Source organism: Podarcis cretensis (assembly GCF_951804945.1).
Source record: "Podarcis cretensis genome assembly, chromosome: Z".
Lineage (NCBI taxonomy): Eukaryota > Metazoa > Chordata > Lepidosauria > Squamata > Lacertidae > Podarcis > Podarcis cretensis.
In genome coordinates, this window is record NC_137184.1 from 42611740 (window position 1) to 42628113 (window position 16374).

The 16374-nt window shown below is 45.4% G+C and overlaps 1 long non-coding RNA gene across 1 annotated transcript in view; it reads right to left on the reverse strand.

Annotated features, from left to right (window-relative positions):
* Positions 1 to 15708, reverse strand: part of LOC307208339 — a 51887-nt gene extending 36179 nt beyond the window's left edge. The window contains exon 1 of the long non-coding RNA XR_013835108.1: positions 15542 to 15708. This is a non-coding gene — a long non-coding RNA (uncharacterized lncRNA). The remainder of the gene's footprint in view (positions 1 to 15541) is intronic.
* Between the last annotated feature and the right edge of the window lie 666 nt (positions 15709 to 16374).

The window sequence follows — 16374 nt, forward strand, 5'->3', positions numbered from 1 at the left end:
AACCTGTAAACAAAAAGTTGCAGTGTGGCGTTCTGCTGTTCCAGTAAGGCAGCACCATGTCTTTCTTCAGAATATTCCAGACCACGTCTGCTCCCCACCCCAACAGTCATAATTATGTGGACCACTGGTGTGATTCAACCACATACTAGCAAATTCAAATTTCACAATTGTAGTTGATTGGGATGTCTTATAACAAACCCACTTCCTTGAAAGATTGGATTTCTTTTTTTCTTTTCTTTTTGCGATGGGAAAATGCACTGGAAAGTGTGGGATAACACTTGCTTAGATGCAAAGTTATCTAAGCTCCCAAGCAAATCATAATCATTAAGTAGCCAATGCTACCGAATCTCGCTGCAAACAAAGCAAGATGAATGCCCAATGAACTGGTTGTCTGGAAGGGACTCAGTTTTTTTTGGATGTTCCTTTCTCAGGTTTCATTTTTCCTAAGTCTTTGGACTCCCTTTCCCTTTTCCCAGTGCAGTTGATTCATCTTCTTTGTGCATGGATGGTATTGTTTAGGCTGTGCACTTGCACTGGCCCCTGAACATTTGAATTAGATGGAGTGATGATTATGTGGCCACACAATCCATCCATTCAGGGACAGGAGCAAAACAGTTGCTCAGAACCATGTTCCCAGTGGCGTAGCGTGGGGGGTGCAAGGGGGGCCGGCCGCACCGGGCGCAACATTTGGGGGTTAGGGTTAGGGGGCGCAAATCAACAGGTTAGGGGGCGCAAATCCATGGGTTAGGGTGCGCAAATTACTTGCCTTGCCCCGGGTGCTGACAACCCACGCTACGCCACTGCATGTTCCACATCTTCCCATGCTACTGCTTTTGCCCAAAGCCTTTCCAAATCCTCTATGTCTTTGTTTACAAACTCTCTATTTTCCAGGATACCTCTCCATATTAACATGTCTACTATGAATTCCAGAGGCTTCCAGATCACTGAAAAGCTGGGTGTTGTTGTTTTATTGTTTATACAAAAAACAATGCAAATAAAGTAATGTTCAAACAAACTAACTAACAGAAATAAGACAAAAGGGAAAGTTAAAGGAAGGAAGGAGGACAATGGGAGATTTTGAAACACAAGCACACTAGATTGCTTACTATGAGGCATAAATTTCAAGAAAAACTGTTCGTTTGGGCCTGCTACCCATGCTCATGTAGCTCGCCAACCCTAACAAACCACTTAACCAACCACCCCTCTCTTTACACCTCAATCAGCCGCCCCATATCCTTACAGCTCCTCTGTGTCCCTCCATCACTGCTTTATTCAAACCTCTGCTGTTGTTTAAAACTGCAATTCTAAAAAAAACACCCTTTCTTTTCTTCTGCTCCCCTCCCCTTGCCCTGACGTCTTGCAAATCTAGGATTGTGTTGCAACTCTTCAGATTTTGCAATGACAGCCTGACATTTGTATGTATATAGGAATATTTATATACTGCTTATAAGCTGAAATGTGTTCTGAGAGGTTTATCTTCTTTCAGTTCTCATTCATATATTGCCAGTTCAGATATGGGAGATTAAAAACCCATTATTATATGGAAGGTGAAGACTTCTTCCAAGTGGAATGGGTTTAATAACATTCAAGTCTTAATTTGAGCTGAGTTTTACCAGAGCTGGAAATCCTTCCTCTCAGTCTCTTAAGCCTGGTCGTAGTGCCATAATTCTGCTCCTGGATATGACAGTAACAATGGAAAAAAGACTTCTTCTTTTTTAGTGTTTCTGGTCTTTCTTCAGCAAACCTTGGGCATTCTCCCAACCAAGCTGATTCTTTCCTCTTATTTCTAAGTGGTGCTATTTTGGCTACAATCCTTTTGGCACTCATTACCTTAGTTCACTATTAGAGGGAGTGATAAAGCTTAGTATCTATTCACAGAAGCAGTCATTGGAAATAACACAAAATATCTTCCTTTACTGTGCCAACTTTAACTCTTGTAGAAGAAGAGAAAAGTGCACCATGGTCTTGGTTGATTGATTAAGGTTGTAGACCAATAAACCATGGTATTGCTTTAGGGCCCAGTCAAGACCCATCTCCACTATAAGTGCTAACTAAGGGCTCATCCAGACTTCTTTTGTGCTGCATTTCTAGGCACAGTTCTGGACGTTGAAGCTCTGTGTCTGAGCACTTTTTATTCGCCCCAGCTCTTTCTGCAGGAAAACCCACATTTCATCGCTGAATTGGAGCGAACAGCAACTGCGTTTTCCATGCATAGCCATTTGCTCTGATTGAGCGGTAAAACACTGTTTTTCCTGGGAAAGGCACCAGGACATTAAAACAACATGCCATACCCTCCAACATTTCTCTGATGAAAATAGGGACGTCCCATTCCATAATGATAATTTTACTATTTATACCCCACACATCTTACTGGGTTGTCCCAGCCACTCTGGGCAGCTTCCAACACATATAAAAGCATAGTAAAACATTAAACATTTCTTTAAAACTTCCCTATACAGGATTGCCTTCAGACAGCTCAGGGTCGGATAACTCCATACCCTCCAACATTTCTCCAATGAAAATAGGGATGTGCTAAGGAAAAGGGGGACATTCTGGGATCAAATCAGAAACTGGGATGGCTTTTCCAAATCAGGGATGTCCCTGGAAAAAAGGGCTGACGAGAACCCGCTCGCCATCCGTAAATAATCAGTCTCACACCAAAATGGGTTGTAGAAATCTGGCCGCAGCTCTCTTCTAGAAGCTGCTGGAGCACAGCCTTTATTGTGTAAAGTCAGAAAGATACAAAATACGAGGAATCCCACTTGTTCTCAGCCAGCAGATAAGGGCCATCGCACTAGACCACGTAGACCATCAGGCTATGTTACGTGGACCAATCATTGGATGGCATGAGCTCTCCACGCGTTGATCATGCTTCCAGGGTGCTTTTAGCTTATGAAATCATCCTTGCAATAATGACCTTTTGCCCATGCTCTTATGGACAAATGACCATATTCCCACATCCCCTCTTTTCTTATTTATATTAGAAGAGAGAACCTTAAGCAGAACACCATAATAAAACCAACAATACATGCAATTACAATCAATAGTATTTTTCTTAACTATGTTCTATTAGGTAGCCAAGAAAACAACCATTCCATGTGTCAGGGGCTCAGGAGCAGAGGCACAGGGAAGAGAGGAGATGGAGAGCGAAGGGGAAGAATCCGAGGGGAGCGTAGGAGAAGAGGACAGTGGACCGAGGGATTCCATGAGCCTCTCCAGCGAATCGGAAGATTCACAGAAGGGGGCGCCAGTGGCCAGGGGTAGGGGGTTCCCAAGGGGAACGCCCCAGGAGCAAGGGGGCAGCAGGGACTCCCAGAGCAGTAGTTGGAAATCAGGACCAGCTTCCCCACCAGAGCAGAGTGGGGGGGAAGAGTCCCAAGGATCGGGGCCAGTGCATTCCCCACCAGGGAGAGAAGATGAGGCAGGGCTGATCACGCCTCCATCAGAAAGTTGGACAACGGAGGGGAGGTCAGATCCGGCCAGTATCCCGGAAGAGGGAAGCAGTGACCGAAGTAGTGTAACGGTTAGGAGAAAGGTCACTGGGTTGGTGCGAGAGGCAAGTTCAAATGTACAGGAGCGCGGGACAGCAGAGAATGAGGATTGGGAACCGGGTCCTAAAGCCCGCAGGAGGCAGGGGGAGGAGCTAAGCGACTCAGCGTCGGAAGAGTCCAGAAAGGGCAATGCCCCAGTGGGCAGGAGGACCCAGAAGAGGAGAGAGCAGCGGAAAAGGTGGAGCAGGGCTAGGATCTTAAACTGGTGTCAGAGGGGAGGAGACTCAGACGGGACTTCGCTGATCTAGGGTTTAAGATGTAGGGCTGCGCACTGCGGCTTTGAAATGGAAATTGAACTTCAATAAAGACTTTTGTACATTACGACAGCCTAGCGTTGGTCCTCTGTGAGCTGGGACCTAGAGGCAGCTCTGACACCATGGATCAAAACCTTCGGGCGGATACAAAGGATTATGGGCTATCATTTGTTCCATATAATCAGTAGTAGCAGAGATATTAGTCGATTGATCAGATATATACATACAACAATGAGAATGAATCAAGGCACAAACTCCATCTTAGGAAGCAAGGATTACATAAAAAATTTTTTAAGCGCTACATCTCTTATTTCTGACATTTATTTCAAAATCATTTTTCTCAGCAGCCAACTGGCACTAGCCAAGCATATCCCGCTTGCTGTAACTAAAAAGATTGCAACAAGGTAGAGAACAGAGCCCATTGTCTTCTCAGGCCCTGCTAAAGAACCACATTGCAACTTGCTTTCTGTCCGGGAACCATGCCAAAGCACAAGAATGAAACAACTGGAACACACTGAAACCTCCTCACCCCCTGTCCTGCCAAGAGTCCACAATAGTTCCAAGACAGCTTTCTGTACATGCTCAGGGGAACACACCATGGGGCAGGACTCCTGAGGGAGGAGAGAAGAAGAAGAGATCTGGGGGGTAAAATCCAAGCGATGCCAGTATAGCGAGGGCATCCTTCAAAGCCAGGCTCAGTTCCCAAACAAGAGAGGCAGCAAAACTGTCATGATATTTGGTGGTCACTGTAGCACGCGGTAGGGACGAAGATGGCCTTTCAACATGCCAGGAAACACTGGAACAGCTGTAGAAGGTGACTCCATCCAGGGCACGTCAATGTGGCGATGTCTCCAGCTGCAGGGCGGGTTGAGGTCAGAAGGCAGATTCCCACAAAGGGACACTTGGAGGGTCTGACGTGCTTGGACATGGAACATTAAAGTGCGGACCAGTGCCTGGGAAACGTGGTGCTATAGGAATTCTGAATGAGCCCTTAACGTAGCAAATATGGGAAGACGGTGCTATAATCAATTGCTATTTGTGAATGATCACTGCATTCTTGTGCATATTGAACCGTTGCACAATGCTTTCATTAACTATAAAAGGTAAAGGGACCCCTGACCATTAGGTCCAGTCGTGACTGACTCTGGGGTTGCGGCGCTCATCTCGTTTTATTGGCTGAGGGAGCCAGCGTACAGCTTCTGGGTCATGTGGCCAGCATGACTAAGCCGCTTCTGGAGAACCAGAGCAGCACACGGAAACGCCGTTTACCTTCCCGCTGGAGCGGTACCTATTTCTCTACTTGCACTTTGAGGTGCTTTCAAACTAGGTTGGCAGGAGCAGGGACCGAGCAACGGGAGATCACCCCGTCGCGGGGATTCGAACTGCCAACCTTCTGATTAGCAAGTCCTAGGCTCTGTGGTTTAACCCACAGCGCCACCCATGTCCTTTTCATTTACTATACTTGGGTTCTATTGTTTGCAACATTTTTCTCTATACCCATTTATTTTATGCTTTTGATCCTTATCCTGCCTCCTGCATGACTTCAGATTCAAGCACAATCCCCCTTAATGGAAACACTCATCTACCCAGTGGAGGCTGGTGTGTTAGGGCAAATGGGGCATTGCCCCACCAACCTCAGTCTGCCCTTAGCCAGCCTCCACCTGTTGGCCTGCCTTACTTGACCAGGGGGTGACTTTAGCTGTCATTTTCTTCCTCCTTTTTCTCAGTGCTGCCCTCACAGAACTCAGGATGGGGATAAAAGGAGAATTAGCCTGTGCTTCCTGTCGTTGGTTCTGGCTCAACTTCCTGTTTGGGCTCCCTGTCTTAGGCGCCACCAGTCCCAATAGGTACCAGTCACCACTGCTCAGTTCCTTTGAAATCATTGCCTCACCACTGTTCATTCTGTTCGATATAGGAGGTTTTTGTTTGTCATCTGCTAAGCATTTTTTCATTTCTTTTTTCCCCCGAAAAGGGCATCTTTTGGCTTTTAAAAATGGAGTTTATCATCTGTCAAGCATCACTAATGCTCTGCCATTTCGTAGGATTTGCATGCATTAGATTTAACATTAATTATGCAAATCTGTTCCCTCCCATGCTCTGGTTCTCAGATTATATGTCTGTATGCATTAACACCAAATAAAAACTTAGGGAAGAAGAAACTTATTTGTTTGTTTTTTACAACCCCCTCCCCCGCTGCACCTCTCAAAGAGCTTCAGGGAGGCTCTCTCCTTTATTCTTTCTTGTTTTTAGGTTGCTGCTGCAAGGCATATATTTGTGTTTGTTTTTGCTTGTTGACTGTGTATTTGACAGCACAATCCTATCCATATGTTCACGGAAGTAGTCAGTAGGACTTGCTCCCTGGTACATGTGTTCAGGATTGCTGCCTCAACCTTAGTTGAAATCTGCTTTAAAAAAGAAAAGAAAAAAGAACGAGGTGATATTTAAAGAGAGAGCCAGTGCCGTGTTGTGGTTAAAGTGTTGGACTTGGACCTCATTAGGTCCAGTTGTGGCCGACTCTGGGGTTGCAGCGCTCATCTCGCTTTACTGGCTGAGGGAGCCGACATACAGCTTCCGGGTCATGTGGCCAGCATGACTAAGCCGCTTCTGGCAGACCAAAGCAGTGCACGGAAATGCCGTTTACCTTCCCGCTGGAGCGGTACCTATTTATCTACTTGTGCTTTCAAACTGCTAGGTTGGCAGGAGCAGGGACTGAGCAATGGGAGCTCACCCCGTTGCGGGGATTCAAACTGCCGACCTTCTGATTGGCAAGCCCTAGGCTCTGTGGCTTAGACCACAGCGCCACCCGCGTCCCTTGGACCTGAGGGACCACTGTTCCAATCCCCATTTAACCATGAAGCTCACTGGGTGACCTCAGGGTTGTTGTGGGGAATAAATGAGGGGGAGGAGAATTATGTATGCCACCTTGAGCTTCCTGGAGGAAAGGTAGGATATAAATGCAGAAAAATAAATCAAACAATAACCTTGAATGGTAGGCTAGGCTGAGGAATAGGGTCTGGCTCAAAATTCCCCACTGAAGCTTTCAACTGAGTGGTGACTTGGGCCCAGGCCTGAGTTCAGTGCTATATCATACTATTTCAATGAGACAGAGCCCGTTAAGCTATGAAAGTGAAGAGTAAACTGAGTGGTTTAAAAACAAGAAAAGTCCTTTTGCAGCTTAAGAGGTCTTGCCAAATATTCTCTCAGGTCAAGGAACCACAGAGGAAGCTTATACCAGCCTCCCGCAAGCTTACTCCATTTATAGAATCATAGCATTGTAGAGTTGTAAGGGACCACTAGTGTCATTTAGTTCAACTCCTGCAATGCAAGAATCTCACCTAAAGCATACCTGACAGGTGGCCACCCACCTCTGCTAAAATAAAATCTCCAAAGAAGCAGAGTCTGCCACCTCTCCTTGGAGTCTGTTCCACTGTCAAACAGCTCTTACATACCCTCCAACATTTCTCCAATGAAAATCCCTATACAGCGTTGCCTTCAGATGGCCTAGGGGTTAGAAAACTCCATACCCTCCAAATTTCTCTGATGAAAATAGAGACATCCTAAGGAAAAGTGGGACCTTCCAGGATCAAATCAGAAACTGGGACAGCTCCTGTAAATCTGGAACTGTCCCTGGAAAATAGAGACACTTGGAGGGTCTGCTACTGTCAGAAAGTTACCTTATGTTTAGCCAGAATCTCCTTTCTTGTAATTTGAATCCTTTGGTTTTAGTCCTACCCTCTGCAGTTGGAACCTAGTAATTTTGAACCATGAATCCCATCAGCACTGGCTAGCATGGCTGAGGCCAATGGGAGTTGTAATCCAGAACAGCACCTAGATTTGGAAAGGCTGATTATATCATATGTTTGAAGGTGGCCCAAGGCTATAGTACTTGTAGTGGTTTTGCTACAACATACTTACAGGGTTAACGCTTCTGAAATTTCATTGACTTTTCAGATTCATTGATGTCAATGATTCAGGAAAGCTAATGAGGTCAGCCATAAATGTTTCTGCTTACAAACAATGATGTTGAATTCCTTTCTGTCATTGTCCATTCAGCTTTGTTTGCAAAGATGTAAGAAGTGACCCAGCCCTGCCTGTTAATTTGGAAATAGCTGTATTATGAGTTATACCATAGCAGCAGAATTTACAATTGTTTACTGTAAGATCATTCACTGACAGTCCAATCCCTATCTATGCTGTTTACTCAAAAGCAAATCCTATTATGTTCTATGAGACTTACTCCCAAGAAAGGGGAGTAAACCCTCCACAACTCCAGAATAGTGTCCTTAAGACAGATGGATGGTGCCTTGTAAGCCTCCTTCTGGCAACTCCTGCAGCCAAGCTGGTGCCAAACATCTTGCTCTGCTTTCCTTTGGACCACATCAGTGAGGCCGAGAGGAGGGTCTTGTCAGGGCAGCCCAGAACCTCCATATACACTGCCCAGGCTTGCACCCCTGAAAGGAGGCACACTCCATTGTCTTTCGAGACAGACAGATACCAACAATAAATGTGACGTGTAAGATGGAGCAAGCTTGATTTCTCCTTCTTCTGGGAAGTTAAACCCAAACCAATGGCTTCAAGTTACAAGATTGGAGATTTTGACTGAACATCAGAAAGAGCCTTCCGACAGTAAGAACTGTTTGACAGTGGAACAGTCTCCCTCAGAAGGTGGTGGACTGTCCTTTCTTAGAGGTTTTTAAGGAGAGGTTGGATGGCAACTTGTCATGGCTGCTTTAGGGCTACTCTACAATTCTGTAGGGACGCAGGTGGCGCTGTGGGTTAAAGCCTCAGCGCCTAGGACTTGCCGATCGAAAGGTCGGCGGTTCGAATCCCTGCGGCGGGGTGCGCTCCCGCTGCTCGGTCCCAGCGCCTGCCAACCTAGCAGTTCGAAAGCACCTCCGGGTGCAAGTAGATAAATAGGGACCGCTTACCAGCGGGAAGGTAAACGGCGTTTCCGTGTGCGGCTCTGGCTCGCCAGAGCAGCGATGTCACGCTGGCCACGTGACCCGGAAGTGTCTTCGGACAGCGCTGGCCCCTGGCCTCTTAAGTGAGATGGGCGCACAACCCCAGAGTCTGTCAAGACTGGCCCGTACGGGCAGGGGTACCTTTACCTTTACCTTTACAATTCTATAATTCTATGAAATAAACACTTATCTCACCAGGAAATGCTGGCTTTTTTGTTTAGAAATTGCTAAATGTTGGTTGCTTCAATAGGACAATAGCCCTCTTCGGTTTGTGATACGCAGGATTGTGATATTCATGGAATGTTTGCCAAGTCCCAGAAGGCAGAATGTACATGAAACATAATGTTATAAGATTGGGGTTTTAAGCTGGGTGCCAGACCCCTCTAAGACTTCTCATTATTGGAATGGCCAGGCTAACCCCCTGATGAGGTGATAAACTGGGTGATGAGCCTTTATGGGGAGGGGGATTAAGGAGCTTGGTGCAAGATGGCAAATGGGCGGGTGGGGGGCCTCCATCAACAGATAAATCCTGAATTTAGAGAATAGAGTTGGGAGCACTGATGTGACCCAGAAGGAAAGCAGCAAGCTGGTGAGAGAGTCAGAGAGCAATGTTTGACTTCTGTTTTAATCCAAGGCTGAGGCTATGGGAGAAACAAGACCTTTTTGAGGTGTTGATGCTGTGGACCCCTCCACTGAAGCCACAGTCTCTGTGGTCCTCATTCAAAAAACAAAAACAAAAAACTAACCTTAGGTAGGTGCCTGGAACCCCTAGGGTCTAGCAAGGCTCGGAGACTGGGGATGGTGTGCAACAATAGGAACATAGGAAGCTGCCTTAAAATGAATCATACCTTCAGTACTGTCTATACTGGCTGTAAGTGGCTTTTCAGGGTTTCAAAGAGGGATCTCTTCCCGCCCTACCTGGAGATGCTGGGGGTCAAATATGGGACCTTTTGCACGCAAAACAGGTTCTCTGCCACTGAGCTAAAGCCCTTTCCTAAAAGGGTACAGCATTGTTGTTAACCTCGACAAAACCCCATCAGCCGATGTGTCCTTTGCTGGATACAGCATTAGCAAAACTTGTGCCCATTCTTTTTAATGGCCCCGCTCCCATGTTACGTATTTATTGTTTTATTTATTACAATTACATGCTGCTTTTGCTTCTATGGAACCCAGGGCGGTGTCCATTTATTCATAACCTCCTTGTTCTGCTGCCGATGACTCAAAGATGCATAATAGGAGGTTGTCGGTAATAACAATGGTGCGTGCAAAACATAAGAATTAATTGGCTTCTGTAGATGATGAATAAAATAATTCTGGCAAGGAAAGGCCTAATAAGCAATTATAAAAAGCAGCTATGTTTTTCCCTCCTGTGCTGTTTGCATTATCTTACTGGGATTCTGACTGCATTATGTATCACAGCAGCATTTAGGTGCCTCTCTCAGCCTTGTTTTTAAATACACAGAAGTTCCTGTTTAGATGATGTATTTATGCCAGCTGTATTCACAGAAACAGGAGGAAGGCAAGATTGCACCTGTTGGCGAAAACTCCCCTGTGCATGTTCACAACAACTTCTGAACACAGTGGTGCAGCCAGGGTTGGACCTCAGGGTAGAAGTGCAGGGTCCTGCAGTTCAGGAACACCTCCCCCAAGTGACCACCCAGGGATTGGCAGGTGATGGTGCATGAAGATGCTGCTGCTAACATGACCAGTGCCGGTGGTCAGAGCTGCCGCCTCCTTGCTTGCATGCCACAGAAACAGAGCCATGAGCCAAACACAGGCAGAAGAAAAATGCTGGAATGTGTCTGCAGTTTCTGCCTCCATCTGCCTCTGTGTACTTTTTTGCAGTTCTTCAAGTGTTTTGATGTTTCAGATTTTTTAAATAGTTAATTGTAGGTCCATGTTGTGTTTTAATGTATTTTACAGGTTGTTTTTGTTTTACTTTTGTTGTAAACCGCTTTGAGATAATAAGTGGCCTAAATAAAACAATAAATAACATCACCATCAACTAGTACCCTGGAGCATGATGCTTCTGATTCCGGAGGTAACGTTTTGACACTTTTTCTTTAATATTTGTAAAAATATGCGGAATGTAATTAATAAATAACCACATTATTTGTTTTGTTCTTAAATTCATCTTCTGTTTTTTTTCTCTGTGTGCGCTGCTTTTAACTGTTCCTATTATATTTTGTCCACTGCCTTGGGACATATGTGGAAGGCAATTAATAAATAACAATAGCAATTCAAAATTCAAAAACTTTTTGAACTGTGTGGCTGAGTCAGAGAAGTTATAATGTCTGATTTGTGTGTGTGTGTGTGTTTCTTATATTTTATTGGAAGCTGCCCAGAATGGCTGGGGCAAGCCAGTGAGATGGGTGGGGTACAAAATATTATTATCATTATCATTATTATCATTATCATTATTATTGGGGGTTGCCTACCCTGCCTTGCCGCCTGAGGCAAAACAGGAAGTTGCCATTTCCTGCCCCCACTACCAAAGCCTCACTTACAGGGGTGTGCAGCGACCTGAATCAAGATCTTGCTGGAAACTACAGCAGTTGTGCAATCCTGGCAGGGGCGGAGCCCCTGCAGAAGTGCTGTCCCATGGGATTCCGCTGCCTCAGGTGGCTGCTTCAGTCTGTCTTATGGGTGGGCCGGCCCTAGGCCAAGTCCAGCTGACATTTTCCACAATGACCCAGGATCATGCTCTGTAAGGGGAATTGTGGGTGATGATTATGGCACTTCTAACCAGGGAACTGATGATTGCGTGCCACCCCCCAACATATCTACGATGAAAATAGGGACACCCTATTCAATATTAATATTAATAATAATAATAATAATGATGATGATGATGATGATGATAATAATATAATAATAATAATAATAATAATAATAATAATAATAATAATAATAATAATAATAATAATAATTTATTTATACCCCGCCCATCTAACCGGGTTGTCCCACCCACTCTGGGCAGTTTCCAACATGTATAAAAACATAATAAAAGATTAAACATTAAAACACCCCTTATATAGGGCTGCCTTCAGATGTCCTCTCAAGGTTGCATAGTTACATATCTCCTTGGCTCAGGGGTCAGATATCTCCATACCCTCCAACATTTCTTCCATGAAAATAGGAACATCCTAAGGAAAAGCAGGACATTCCCAGATCAAATAAGAAACTGGGATGGCTTCTGTAAATCCAGGACTGTCTCTGGAAAATAGGGACACTTGGAGGGTCTGTGATTATGGCTGTTCTAACCAGGCCTGCTTGTTTATTTACCTTTCCATTTACTGGGTTTGGGGCATTGCTTAGAGCACCACAAAAGTGTACATTTTACACTCCTCATTAAAACTGAAGGAGTCTTGGCTGTGCTTTGCCTTTCGATTTGCACAGAAACACACTCCCCGCAACTGCGCCACTATGTAATTTGTTCATTGATATTCCCCTCAGACCCTTTGTTGTAATCACCATTGAACTCTGGGCTGCCAGAATTAGAACAGCACAGTTTTTTGAATTTTCCTTTCCATTCACAGTTTGTTCGGTTACTTAATTGCTCAAACTAAAAAAGCCTATCTAAATTCTAACCACAAGCCAACTGAACTGCCAGCCAGACAGCTTGCCCTCCCTTTACTTAATTCACTCTCGAAAGCTAAATGAGAATGGATTTTTAACCAGGAATACAAACTGAACTATGAGGTACCTGTGCTATACCTGAATTGGCAGGCTAGTGCTTAGGCCAGGCTTGGGAAGACCAGGCTTGTAAAGCCTGGGGTGTCTCTCTCTCTCTCTCTCTCTCTCTCTCTCAGATCTGGCCTTGGAGGAAGATGACAAAAATCAAGGATTCAGAGATCCGAGTTATTCAGTTCCCTTCCTTCTCGCAAAATTGATAAGATGGCTGCACCACTTCAATTTCACAGAGACTGCTTAGAATGCACCCTTAGCATTCATTTTAGGAGACTAGAGGCTTGTTTTTATTTTAAAAAAGCAAAGAAAGAAAGCTCAGTGTCTGGGATCCCTGCCCAGGGGTGCCACCGGAAGGCTGAATGGGTGCCGTGGCACCCATGGGCTGGTGACGCCTACTGAATAAACTGGTCCCTGTCAGTGGTCCAGCTGCAGTATTCTGGAACCAGCTGAACTGTCTCTGTCTGGAAGACCAGGCTGAGGGTTATACCTTCTGATCTAGCGAAGTGGCTTTCAGGCGTTGCTGTGGAGGTTCTATAATGCAGGACTGTTCCCAGGTTCCCTTGTCTGGTGCCCAGGGAGCCTGAAGAAGCAGCCATCAGGAGGTAATTAATGGAGCAGCTGAATATCATTTAATAAACCTAGGACAAAACGAGAGAGGCTTGCTAATGAATAACTTACACAGAATACTTGCTTCTTAGCCTGGGAAATTGTTACTGTCTTTTGAGATGATGTCTTGCAAGGATTATGTTTGAACCAGGAATATATTATTGAATGCTTTTGCATGTACTTTCCAGGGCTTTGCTCTTGGGAAACGATCTGTATTGGGGGGGTGGGCAAGAGGGAAGGCGACAGCAAGAGTGCCTTGCCATTTAATTATTAGAATGCTAATGAAATGTGGCAAATTTATGCAAATCCGCCTCTCCGCTGAAGCTGTGCCTTTGGCTCAACCTGGGATGCAGAGGTTTATGAGAATCTTTGCATGCTTCTCCTGTGGTTCTGAGCTCAGGGCTCATGAATCTTTCAGAAACATTTTTTTAAGGAAACCACCCCACCTCCTACAAAAAAGTACTTTAGGATGTGTCTTAAATAACAAAGACAGCAAAGTTTGAGCAGCATGGGTAATGAGTGCCGGCCTTAAAATAAAATGAAAAACTGAGCTGGAGGGATACTCCTTTTTATCGCAAGCAGGGAGGCTGCTGGATCAGACCAATCTGACGGAGCCTCCTGCTTCCTACCTCAGCCAGTCAGATCACTCTGGGAATCACTGGTATTCTGTTCTGGAGCCTTTTCCTCCATGCATCTGCGTAATCCCTTTTAAAAGCTGCCTGTGACCTGACCGCATGCTACTCCACTGAGCTAGCAGACCACCCCAAATAAGACCTTGGCTCAGATATAGCCAGGGGCAGCTCTGCTATGAAACTAATGGAACTTCGTCTTTAGGGCCCCTAATCCCAGAGGGGCCCCAGGAGCAACTTTAGTCCACATTGCTTATCCTTTCGGGGTCTAGTAGACCCAATTTGAGGGATTTTTAATGCTTCATTATTGGAGGCAGCTTCTGAGGACTGATTGCTAGGAATCACAAGTGGGGGAAATGCTGTTGTGCTCAGGTCCTGTTTACATGCTCCTCATAGACATCTGGTTGTCCACTATGAGAGGATACGATAATCTTTATTGTCACTGTCCCATACAGAACAATGAAATTGAAAAAAATCTACACCAGACATTCAAAAACCAACAAGCCTGCTATCCCAGCCTGGTTAGCCCCCTAAAAACTCTGATACTCCATAATTAAATACAATATACTCCCATAGAGACTACCTTACACTGCGTTTAAAACAAAAATCGCATTTGGATAGAAACTGTTTCTCAGGCGGCTACTCCTAGTCTTTATAACCCTGTACCTTCTTCCAGAAGGCAGAAGCTGAAAGAGATCGTTTCTGGGGTGTGCACTATCCTGCACTATCTCTGCAGCTTTCTTATGACACCTGGAAGCATAGATTTGATCCAAGGATGCTAGACTAGGTGGTCCTCTGGCCAGCATAGATCTTCTTAGGTTCTTCCCATCCTGTGTTTGGCCTTTGGGTTCATGCACTTCAAGGGGGAAAGAAGATGTGAATTCTTCTGTTGTGCTACCCATATCAAGACTAAGGTTTGGACTTGTAGTAATGGTGCTGAGCTGGCCCTACTATTGGGTGAAATGAGGCAATTGCACCAGGCTGCACAATTCCTAGGCCCTACTCGGCAGAATAAGCAGGAATGTCTTCATGAAGCAGTGCCCCAATTTGAAGTATCACAACATCTCGTGGGATGTTTGGACCATAGTGGGATGTGTCTTGACACCTGAGATATTCCCTGACTGCAGAGTGGAAGGAAAAAAAACTTCAGTAGTTGTTCTCTGTTCACTTTGTCTCAGAGATGGTGCAAAATCACGCCCCTTTTCCATCTAACAAAAGGGTCACTGGAACCCCCCCCCCCATTCAAATGGCTGCCTTTTATCAACTAGTATCAGAGTATGCAGAGAAGGCCTGTTTATTGGGGCTTTGCTGCCACCTGGTGGACAATGCTGGTATGAGGAAAAAGATGTTTCACCTAGGGAAGTTTCTGGCTGCCTGCTTCCAAACCCAAATAGTGCAAAGAGGGCCTGAGGGACTGGAAGACTCTTTGAGTCTGTTTTTTTTTAAATCTTCTGTGGTTTTTTTTTCTTTCCAATGCTCGAAAGTAGTTGTTTTAATTGATTTTACCATTTTTTTTGTTTTATTCTTTTTTCCTTTCCTTTCCTTTTCTTCTTTAAGCCTCCTTCTGGCAACTCCTGCAGCCAAGCTGGTGCCAAGCATCTTCCCCTGCTTTCCTTTGGACCACACCAGTGAGGCGGGGGGGGGGGATCTTGTTGTTTTGGCAGTCCAGGACCTCCAGACATGCTGCCCAGGCTTGCGCCCCAGGAAGGTCACTTCGGTACTGCTAATGCAGTGGTTTTTTTTCACCTGGGGAGGTGCCACGGACATAGCAAGGATTTTTGTTGGGGGGGGCAGGACTTTTGTTAGCGCAGGGGGAGGGGGGAAACCGACGTTACTGGTTACAGTGGTACCTCAGGTTACAGATGTTTCATGGTACAGACGCTTCAGGTTACAGACTCCGCTAACCCAGAAATAGTACCTCAGGTTAAGAACTTTGCTTCAGGATGAGAACAGAAATCGTGCAGTGGCAGCACAGCAGCAGCAGGAGGCGCCATTAGCTAAAGTGGTGCTTCAGGTTAAGAACGGACCTCTGGAATGAATTAAGTTCTTAAGTACCACTGTAGTTAGCTAGGTATTTCTATTGTTTTACTTGATGGGGGCAGCTGCCCCCCCCCCCCGGCAATGCCCAGGGCTGGATTTAGATTTGATGAGGCCCTAAGCTACTGAAGGTAATGGGGCCCTTTATATGTCCAGCTGTCCTTTGTCAACAACAAATTGTTGCTGTTTTTTGTGTTGAATATATGCTATATGGTAATTTATGGAACTAAAAGGCATCTAAAGCCATTTGCACATAACAAAATATGTATTTTATCAAAGTAATTGTTGAACTGAAATACAGTTAGGGAGAAGTATATTAATAGTGAATTTTTGGGGGGTCCCCAAGAGAGTGGGGCCCTAAGCTATAGCTTGTTTAAAGGTAAAGGGACCCCCGACCATTAGGTCCAGTCGTGACTGACTCTGGGGTTGCGGCGCTCATCTCGCTTTATTGGCCAAGGGAGCCGGCGTACAGCTTCCGGGTCATGTGGCCAGCATGACTAAGCCACTTCTGGCGAACCAGAGCAGCGCATGGAAACATCGTTTACCTTCCCGCCGGAGCGGTACCTATTTATCTACTTGCACTTTGATGTGCTTTCCAACCGCTAGGTTGGCAGGAGCAGGGACCGAACAAGGGGAGCTCACCCCG